At 39.2% G+C, this 10,000-nt stretch overlaps 7 non-coding genes across 7 annotated transcripts in view; 4 read left to right on the forward strand and 3 right to left on the reverse strand.

Moving 5' to 3' along the window:
- The first annotated feature begins 1,380 nt into the window (after positions 1-1,380).
- On the forward strand, positions 1,381-1,452 carry TRNAP-UGG (transfer RNA proline (anticodon UGG)). Its single transcript has one exon. It is a non-coding gene; the product is annotated as a tRNA-Pro (tRNA).
- A 1,004-nt stretch (positions 1,453-2,456) lies between these two features.
- Positions 2,457-2,528, reverse strand: TRNAP-AGG (transfer RNA proline (anticodon AGG)). The gene has a single exon. It is a non-coding gene; the product is annotated as a tRNA-Pro (tRNA).
- Positions 2,529-4,286: 1,758 nt separating this feature from the next.
- Positions 4,287-4,358, forward strand: TRNAP-UGG (transfer RNA proline (anticodon UGG)). The gene has a single exon. It is a non-coding gene; the product is annotated as a tRNA-Pro (tRNA).
- Positions 4,359-5,337: 979 nt separating this feature from the next.
- Positions 5,338-5,409, reverse strand: TRNAP-AGG (transfer RNA proline (anticodon AGG)). The gene has a single exon. It is a non-coding gene; the product is annotated as a tRNA-Pro (tRNA).
- Positions 5,410-7,226: 1,817 nt separating this feature from the next.
- On the forward strand, positions 7,227-7,298 carry TRNAP-UGG (transfer RNA proline (anticodon UGG)). The gene has a single exon. It is a non-coding gene; the product is annotated as a tRNA-Pro (tRNA).
- Positions 7,299-8,246: 948 nt separating this feature from the next.
- TRNAP-AGG (transfer RNA proline (anticodon AGG)) lies at positions 8,247-8,318 on the reverse strand. Its single transcript has one exon. It is a non-coding gene; the product is annotated as a tRNA-Pro (tRNA).
- A 1,652-nt stretch (positions 8,319-9,970) lies between these two features.
- The window catches only part of TRNAP-AGG (transfer RNA proline (anticodon AGG)), a 72-nt gene continuing 42 nt past the window's right edge, over positions 9,971-10,000 (forward strand). The window contains exon 1 of the tRNA in view: positions 9,971-10,000. This exon is cut by the window's right edge and continues 42 nt beyond it. This is a non-coding gene — a tRNA (tRNA-Pro).

The following is a 10,000-nucleotide window of genomic DNA, read 5'->3' on the forward strand; positions in this document are numbered from 1 at the left end:
ATGTGGGCATACATTCTCGTTTTTAACATTTATAATCATCCATTTTGTAAAAAGAGTTAATTTTTATTTTGTTCCTATTCTCATTACAATTTGATTAACTTGGTCTGATTGTCTTGGCCCTAGGGGTATGATTCTCATTTAGACTGCGAGAGGTCCCGGGTTCCAATCCCGGTCAATTCTATTATTTTCTGTGAAATTGCTCTAAATTCCAGATGATTTATTCATTGTGCTCAAAAGAGGTCTATGGTAAGAAAAGAGCACTTAAAGCTCCCCAGAAAGAGATAAACAGATGATCCATATGTGCAGTTAGGATTATAAAACTCCACAATGAACATCCTCACTCAGTAAGAATGAAAGTCGTAACTGTAACGGAACATGCGGAAGTGCGTGTAAAGGATATTGCATGCACACACACACACACACACACACACACACACACACACACACACACACACACACACACACACACACACACACACACACACACACACACACACACACACACACACACACACACACACACACACAGCTTGCATGCTTGCAAACGTAAACATACATTCAGTAATACGTGCATCCTGTATCCATTTCTTTTCTACTTGTGCTGTGTATTCTAAACATCTGAAGCAGCAACAGTAACGGAGTTGGGGACTGGGACTCGTAATTGAAATTACATTCCATCCATAAACAATTGAGCGTTCAGGGCCGTGATCAAGATGTGTTCATTGAAATCCTGCTGCTGACTCAGTAGATGGGTTTACTCACCCGAATATGGAGAACGCATCTCACGTTTGGAGTGACTCGACTCACTCTGAAGACTTCCATCTTAAACAAACTTCTGCTTATTTGAATAACATTAAATCATAATCGTTGATAATCAATTAGAACGACTTATTGTTTTGGATAGATTAGATATCCAAGACAGGAATGTACTTATGATAGAGGCATTTCGAATCAGTGAACTGTCGTTTATGGAGGTACATATTTAGCCTGGTGGAGTGAACTAGATACAGGACCAGCGTATCTTGACACTTTGCAAACATCTGGACAAAATTCATAGGTAGCGTACGCTGATAAGATCGCAGAATGAAATGCAGGGGAATGTGTGTGGGTCGCCGGGTAGTGATTTGAACGGGAGGCTTGAAGTGAGTACTGAGAGAAAAGCGGACAAAGAACAGAGGAGGCCAAATGAAGAACAGAAGCAATAAGTGAACTTTTAGGATACTGCTGACTTCCATGTCATGTACAATCGTGTACTCACCGCACTCTCTCGAAGATTAAGATGGCAAACATTGTCTTTTCTAGCTGTTTATAATCCTTCAGTCTTTAACTGCATAGAAATAATATATTTCTACTTATTTTTACTTAGGCTTACGAAGGCTTGGCCTGATGGTCTAGGGGTATGATTCTCGCTTTGGGTGCGAGAGGTCCCGGGTTCAAATCCCGGTCAGGCCCAGTGTTTTCAGTAAGGAATTGCTATATATAGAACTAGATTTATTCATGGGACTCAAAATAGACTAGAAATAAGGAAAGAACACATCCAGCTCTGCCACCGGGATTCAAACCCCAGTTTATACGACTTTTACTACATGGATAAGACATTACTATCGCGATATGTAGCTCTTCCATTTTCTTGTAGATCCTGCATAGCGCCATGTTAGTATCAGAGCATTTTGGTAAAAGACGCACAACTTAGGGTCCGATTTCCGGTGGGAGACCTGATATATATATATATATATATATATATATATATATATATATATATGTATATATATATGTATATATATACATATATATACATATATATGAATATACATGTATATATATATATACATATATATATATATACATAAATATGTGTATATATATATATATAAATGTGTATATATATATATATATACATATATATATATATATATATATGTATATATATTTATATATATATATGGGGGGATGGTATTGTGACAAATGGAAATAAGCTCCACCGCAAGGACTCGAACCTTTGCATTAGTGACTGCTTATTATGATGCAAAGACAATAGCCTTGACTCAGCTAGGCCGTACAAAAGGTACGACGCGATATACGACCTGGTAGTTCCCCGACTGTACTAGGCCAGCTGATTCTCTATTCTAATTTCACCGAGTCATTATGGCGAGCCATCCGACAAGTTGTGTGTCATTGTGACAGATGGAAATAAGTTCCACCGCAAGGACTCGAACCTTTGCCTTAGTGATGGTAAATCGGAGTGCTCCTTTTCTATGGTCTGAATGGCTCAAGGGTATCGTCTTTGCTCCATGATAAACAGTCGCTAATGCAAAGGTTCGAGTCCTTGCGGTGGAGATAATTTCTATTTGTTTACAATGACACACAAGTTGTCCCTTTTTATCATGGGTTTATTGTATTTTGAACATCATGAATTAATGTAGTTTAATTTAGAGCAATTTTTTTCAGAAAACACTGGGCCTGACCGGGATTTGAACCCGGGACCTCTCGCACCCTAAGCGAGAATCATACCCCTAGACCATCAGGCCATGGTTACAATTTAGCACTGAAAACAGGTACCAAATGTAATTTTCTATACTTGGAGACTGCAGAATTATAAACGGCTAGAGAAGAGAATCTCTCCCTAATGAGTGCAAAGAGTGCGACTGAACGTCACATGGGAATTAGTAGTGTTTTTCTTATCAGTTGAATTGTGGACTTTGGTCTTCATTTGACTTAAATTTGTAATCCGTTTCTCTCACAGCACATACTCCAAGGCTCTAGTTTAGATCTCTACCGGGCGCTACCCCACATTTGCCCTCCACTGATTTATATTCCTGGCATCTTATCAGCGTACGGCCCCTTCGATTTTTCTGCAGGTGCTCTCATAGTGTCAAGATGATCCTATAAGTAATCCAGGCGCCAGTTCACTTTATTTTTGAACATGAAAAACGTTTGTCATTTGAATTTTGTATATCTAGTTTGTACAGTTTGCTGATTTACGATAGATACAAGACACAAAGCGTTTCCCTTTTTCAAAGAAGTGAACTAATGTCTGTGAAGGCACATTGTAGGGTCTGGTATAGTGAGTTGGCTACATGATTTATTCATTGTGCTCAAAATAGGTCTTTGGTAAGAAAAGAGCACTTAAAGCTCCATAGAAAGGGATAAACAGATGATCCATATGTGCACCTAGGATTATAAAAGTCCTCAATGAACATCCTCACTCAGTAGGAGTGAAAGTCGTAGGCTAACTGTAACGGAACATGCGGAAGTGCGTGTAAAGGATATAGCATGTTTTATCTGTGCACACACACACACACACACACACACACACACACACACACACACACACACACACACACACACACACACACACACACACACACACACACACACACACACACACACACACACACACACACACACACACACACACACACACACACACACACACAGCTTGTATGCTTGTAAACGTAAACATACGTTCAGTAATACGTGCATCCTGTATCCATTTCTTTTCTACTTGTGCTGTGTATTCTAAACATCCGAAGCAGCAACAGTAACGGAGTTGGGGACTGGGACAAGTAATTGAAATTACATTCCATCCAGAAACAATTGAGCGTTCAGCGCCGTGATCAAAATGTGTTCATTGAAATCCTGCTGCTGACTCAGTAGATGGGACTCACCCGAATATGGAGCACGTATCTCACGTTTGGAGTGACTCGACTCACTCTGAAGACTTCCATCTTTTACAAACTTCTGTTCTTTTGAATAACATTAAATCATAATCGTTGATAATCAATTAGAACGACTTATTGTTTTGTATAGATTAGATATCCAAGACAGGAATGTACTTATGTTAGAGGCATTTCGAATCAGCGAACTGTCGTTTATGGAGGAACATATTTGGTCTGGTGGAGTGAACTAGATACAGGACCAGCGTATCTTGACACTTTGTAAAGACCTGGACAAAATTCATAGGTAGCGTACGCTGATAAGATCGCAGAATGAAATGCAGGGGAATGTGTGTGGGTCGCCGGGTAGTGATTTGAACGGGAGGCTTGAAGTGAGTACTGAGAGAAAAGCGGACAAAGAACAGAGGAGGCCAAATGAAGAACAGAAGCAATAAGTGAACTTTTAGGATACTGCTGACTTCCATGTCATGTACAATCGTGTACTCACCCCACTCTCTCGAAGATTAAGATGGCAAACATTGTCTTTTTTAGCCGTTTATAATCCTTCAGTCTTTAACTACATAGAAATGATATATTTTTACTTATTTTTACAGAGAAACATGAATGCTTGGCCTGATGGTCTAGGGGTATGATTCTCGCTTTGGGTGCGAGAGGTCCCGGGTTCAAATCCCGGTCAGGCCCAGTGTTTTCAGTAAGGAATTGCTATATATAGAACTAGATTTATTCATGGGACTCAAAATAGACTAGAAATAAGGAAAGAACACATCCAGCTCTGCCACCGGGATTCAAACCGCAGTTTATACAACTTTTACTACATGGATAAGACACTACTATCGCGATATGTAGCTCTTCCATTTTTCTTGTAGATCCTGCATAGCGCCATGTTAGTATCAGAGCATTTTGGTAAAAGACGCACAACTTAGGGTCCGATTCCCGGTGGGAGACTTGATATATATATGTATGTATATATATATATATATATATATATATATATATATATATATATATATATATATATATATGTATATATATATATATATATATATATATATATATATATATATATATATATATAATATATATATATATATATATACATATATATATATATATATATATATATATATATATATATATATATATATATATGGGGGGGGGCTATTGTGACAAATGGAAATAAGCTCCACCGCAAGGACTCGAACCTTTGCATTAGTGACTACTTCTTATGATGCAAAGACAATAGCCTTGACGCAGCCAGGCCGTACAAAAGGTACGACGCGATATACGACCTGGTAGTTCCCCGACTGTACTATGCCAGCTGAGTCTCTATTCTAATTTCACCGAGTCATTATGGCGAGCCATCCGACAAGTTGTTTGCCATTGTGACAAATGGAAATAAGTTCCATCGCAAGGACTCGAACCTTTGCCTTAGTGATGGTAAATCGGAGTGTTCCTTTTGTATGGCCTGAATGGCTCAAGGGTATCGTCTTTGCTTCATGATAAGCAGTCGCTAATGCAAAGGTTCGAGTCCTTGCGGTGGAGATTATTTCTATTTGTCACAATGACACACAAGTTGTCTCTTTTTACCACAGGTTTATTGTATTTTGAACACCATGAATTAATTTAATTTCATTAAGAGCAATATATTTCAGAAAACTCTGGGCCTGACCGGGATATGAACCCGGGACCTCTCGCACCCTAAGCGAGAATCATACCCCTAGACCATCAGGCCATGCATGCCATATGAAATTGAAAACAAGTACAAAATGTAATTTTCTATACTTGGAGACTGCAGAATTATAAACGGCTAGAGAAGAGAATCTCTTCCTAATGAGAGCAAAGAGTGGACGACTGAACGTCACATGGGAATTAGCAGTGTTTTTCTTATCAGTTGAATTGTGGACTTAGGTCTTCATTTGACTTAGATTTGTAATCCGTTTCTCTCACAGCACATACTCCAAGGCTCTAGTTTAGATCTCTACCGGGCGCTACCCCACATTTGCCCTCCACTGTATTTCATTCCTGGCATCTTATCAGCGTACGGCCCCTTTGATTTTTCTTCAGGTGCTCTCATAGTGTCAAAATGATTCTATAAGTAATCCAGGCGCCAGTTCACTTTATTTTTGAACATGAAAAACGTTTGTCATATGAATTTTGTATATCTAGTTTGTGCAGTTTGCTGATTTACGATAGATACAAGACACAAAGCGTTTCCCTTTTTCAAAGAAGTGAACTGATGTCTGTGAAGGCACATTGTAGGGTCTGGTATAGTGAGTTGGCTACATGATTTATTCATTGTGCTCAAAATAGGTCTTTGGTAAGAAAAGAGCACTTAAAGCTCCCTAGAAAGGGATAAACAGATGATCCATATGTGCACCTAGGAATATAAAAGTCCTCAATGAACATTCTCACTCAGTAAGTGTGAAAGTCGTAGGCTAACTGTAACGGAACATGCGGAAGTGCGTGTAAAGGATATAGCATGTCTTATCTGTGCACACACACACACACACACACACACACACACACACACACACACACACACACACACACACACACACACACACACACACACACACACACACACACACACACACACACACACACACACACACACACACACACACACACACACACACACACACACACACACACATACACACACACACACACATACACACACACACACACACACACACACACAGCTTGTATGCTTGCAGACGCAAACATACATCCAGTAATACGTGCATCCTTTATCCATTTCTTTTCTATTTGTGCTGTGTATTCTAAACATCCGAAGCAGCAACAGTAACGGAGTTGGGACTGGGACACGTAATTGAAATTACATTCCATCCATAAACAATTTAGCGTTCAGCGCCGTGATCAAAATGTGTTAATAGAAATCCTGCTGCTGACTCAGTAGATGGGACTTACCCGAATATGGAGTACGTATCTCACGTTTGGAGTGACGCGACTCACTCTGAAGACTTCCATCTTTTACAAACTTCTGTTCTTTTGAATAACATTAAATCATAATCGTTGATAATCAATTAGAACGACTTATTGTTTTGTATAGATTAGATATCCAAGATAGGAATGTACTTATGTTAGAGGCATTTCGAATCAGCGAACTGTCGTTTATGGAGGAACATATTTGGTCTGGTGGAGTGAACTAGATACAGGACCAGCGTATCTTGACACTTTGTAAAGACCTGGACAAAATTCATAGGTAGCGTACGCTGATAAGATTGCAGATCGAAATACAGGGGAATGTGTGTGGGTCGCCGGGTAGTGATTTGAACGGGAGGCTTGAAGTGAGTACTGAGAGAAAAGCGGACAAAGAACAGAGGAGGCCAAATGAAGAACAGAAGCAATAAGTGAACTTTTAGGATACTGCTGACTTCCATGTCATGTACAATCGTGTACTCACCGCACTCTCTCGAAGATTAAGATGGCAAACATTGTCTTTTTTAGCCGTTTATAATCCTTCAGTCTTTAACTACATAGAAATAATATATTTCTACTTATTTTTACTTAGAATCATGAATGCTTGGCCTGATGGTCTAGGGGTATGATTCTCGCTTTGGGTGCGAGAGGTCCCGGGTTCTAATCCCGGTCAGGCCCAGTGTTTTCAGTAAGGAATTGCTATATATAGAACTAGATTTATTCATGGGACTCAAAATAGACTAGAAATAAGGAAAGAACAGATCCAGCTCTGCCACCGGGATTCAAACCCCAGTTTATACGACTTTTACTACATGGATAAGACACTACTATCGCGATATGTAGCTCTTCCATTTTCTTGTAGATCCTGCATAGCGCAATGTTAGTATCAGAGCATTTTGGTAAAAGACGCACAACTTAGGGTCCGATTTCCGGTGGGAGACCTGATATATATATATATATATATATATATTTTTTTATATATTTTTATAAATATATATCTGTATATATATATATATATATATACATATATGTATATACATGTATATATATATATATATATAATATATATATATATATATATATATATATATATATATATATATATATATATATATGTGGGGGGGTATTGTGACAAATGGAAATAAGCTCTACCGCAAGGACTCGAACCTTTGCATTAGTGACTGCTTATTATGATGCAAAGAAAATAGCCTTGACGCAGCTAGGCCGTACAAAAGGTACGACGCGATATACGACCTGGTAGTTCCCCGACTGTACTAGGCCAGCTGATTCTCTATTCTAATTTCACCGAGACCATTATGGCGAGCCATCCGACAAGTTGTGTGTCATTGTGACAGATGGAAATAAGTTCCACCGCAAGGACTCGAACCTTTGCCTTAGTGATGGTAAATCGGAGTGCTCCTTTTCTATGGCATGAATGGCTCAAGGGTATCGTCTTTGCTCCATGATAAACAGTCGCTAATGCAAAGGTTCGAGTCCTTGCGGTGGAGATAATTTCTATTTGTCACAATGACACACAAGTTGTCCCTTTTTATCATGGGTTTATTGTATTTTGAACATCATGAATTAATGTAGTTTCATTTAGAGCAATTTTTTTCAGAAAACACTGGGCCTGACCGGGATTTGAACCCGGGACCTCTCGCACCCTAAGCGAGAATCATACCCCTAGACCATCAGGCCATGGTTAAAATCAAGCACTGAAAACAGGTACCAAATGTAATTTTCTATACTTGGAGACTGCAGAATTATAAACGGCTAGAGAAGAGAATCTCTCCCTAATGAGTGCAAAGAGTGCGACTGAACGTCACATGGGAATTAGTAGTGTTTTTCTTATCAGTTGAATTGTGGACTTTGGTCTTCATTTGACTTAAATTTGTAATCCGTTTCTCTCACAGCACATACTCCAAGGCTCTAGTTTAGATCTCTACCGGGCGCTACCCCACATTTGCCCTCCACTGTATTTCATTCCTGGCATCTTATCAGCGTACGGCCCCTTTGATTTTTCTTCAGGTGCTTTCGTAGTGTCAAGATGATCCTATAAGTAATCCAGGCGCCAGTTCACTTTATTTTTGAACATGAAAAACGTTTGTCATTTGAATTTTGTATATCTAGTTTGTGCAGTGTGCTGATTTACGATAGATACAAGACACAAAGCGTTTCCCTTTTTCAAAGAAGTGAACTGATGTCTGTGAAGGCACATTGTAGGGTCTGGTATAGTGAGTTGGCTACATGATTTATTCATTGTGCTCAAAATAGGTCTTTGGTAAGAAAAGAGCACTTAAAGCTCCATAGAAAGGGATAAATAGATGATCCATATGTGCACCTAGGATTATAAAAGTCCTCAATGAACATCTTCACTCAGTAAGAGTGAAAGTCGTAGGCTAACTGTAACGGAACATGCGGAAGTGCGTGTAAAGGTTATAGCATGTTTTATCTGTGCACACACACACACACACACACACACACACACACACACACACACACACACACACACACACACACACACACACACACACACAGCTTGCATGCTTGCAAACGTAAACATACATTCAGTAATACGTGCATCCTGTATCCATTTCTTTTCTACTTGTGCTGTGTATTCTAAACATCCGAAGCAGCAACAGTAACGGAGTTGGGGACTGGGACAAGTAATTGAAATTACATTCCATCCAGAAACAATTGAGCGTTCAGCGCCGTGATCAAAATGTGTTCATTGAAATCCTGCTGCTGACTCAGTAGATGGGATTTACTCACCCGAATATGGAGTACGTATCTCACGTTTGGAGTGACTCGACTCACTCTGAAGACTTCCGTTTGAATAACATTAAATCATAATCGTTGATAATCAATTAGAACGACTTATTGTTTTGTATAGTTTAGATATCCAAGACAGTAATGTTCTTATGATAGAGGCATTTCAAGGCAGTGAATTGTTGTTTATGGCCTGGTAGAGTGAACTAGATACAGGACCAACGTATCTTGACACTTTGTTAACACCTGGAGAAAAATCGGAGGTAGCGTACGCTGATAAGATAGCAGGAATGAAATACAGGGGAATGTGTGTGGGTCGCCGGGTAGTGATTTGAACGGGAGGCTTGAAGTGAGTACTGAGAGAAAAGCGGATTAAGGACAGAGGATGTCAAATGAAGAGCAGAAGCAATAAGTGAACTTTTAAGGCTTTACTAACTCCCATGTCATGTCCAATCGTACTCAGTGCACTCTTAGATTAAGTGGGCAAATATTCTCTTTTCTAGCTGTTTACAAATTTCCTGTTTTAAAAAGATATTGAAATTGTATATTTGTACTTATTTTTAATCTAATTGAGATAACTTGGCCTGATGGTCTAGGGGTATGATTCTCGC

This window comes from Oratosquilla oratoria, chromosome 14, assembly GCF_046742065.1.
Source record: "Oratosquilla oratoria isolate Oo_2021 chromosome 14, ASM4674206v1, whole genome shotgun sequence".
Classification (NCBI taxonomy): Eukaryota; Metazoa; Arthropoda; class Malacostraca; order Stomatopoda; family Squillidae; genus Oratosquilla; species Oratosquilla oratoria.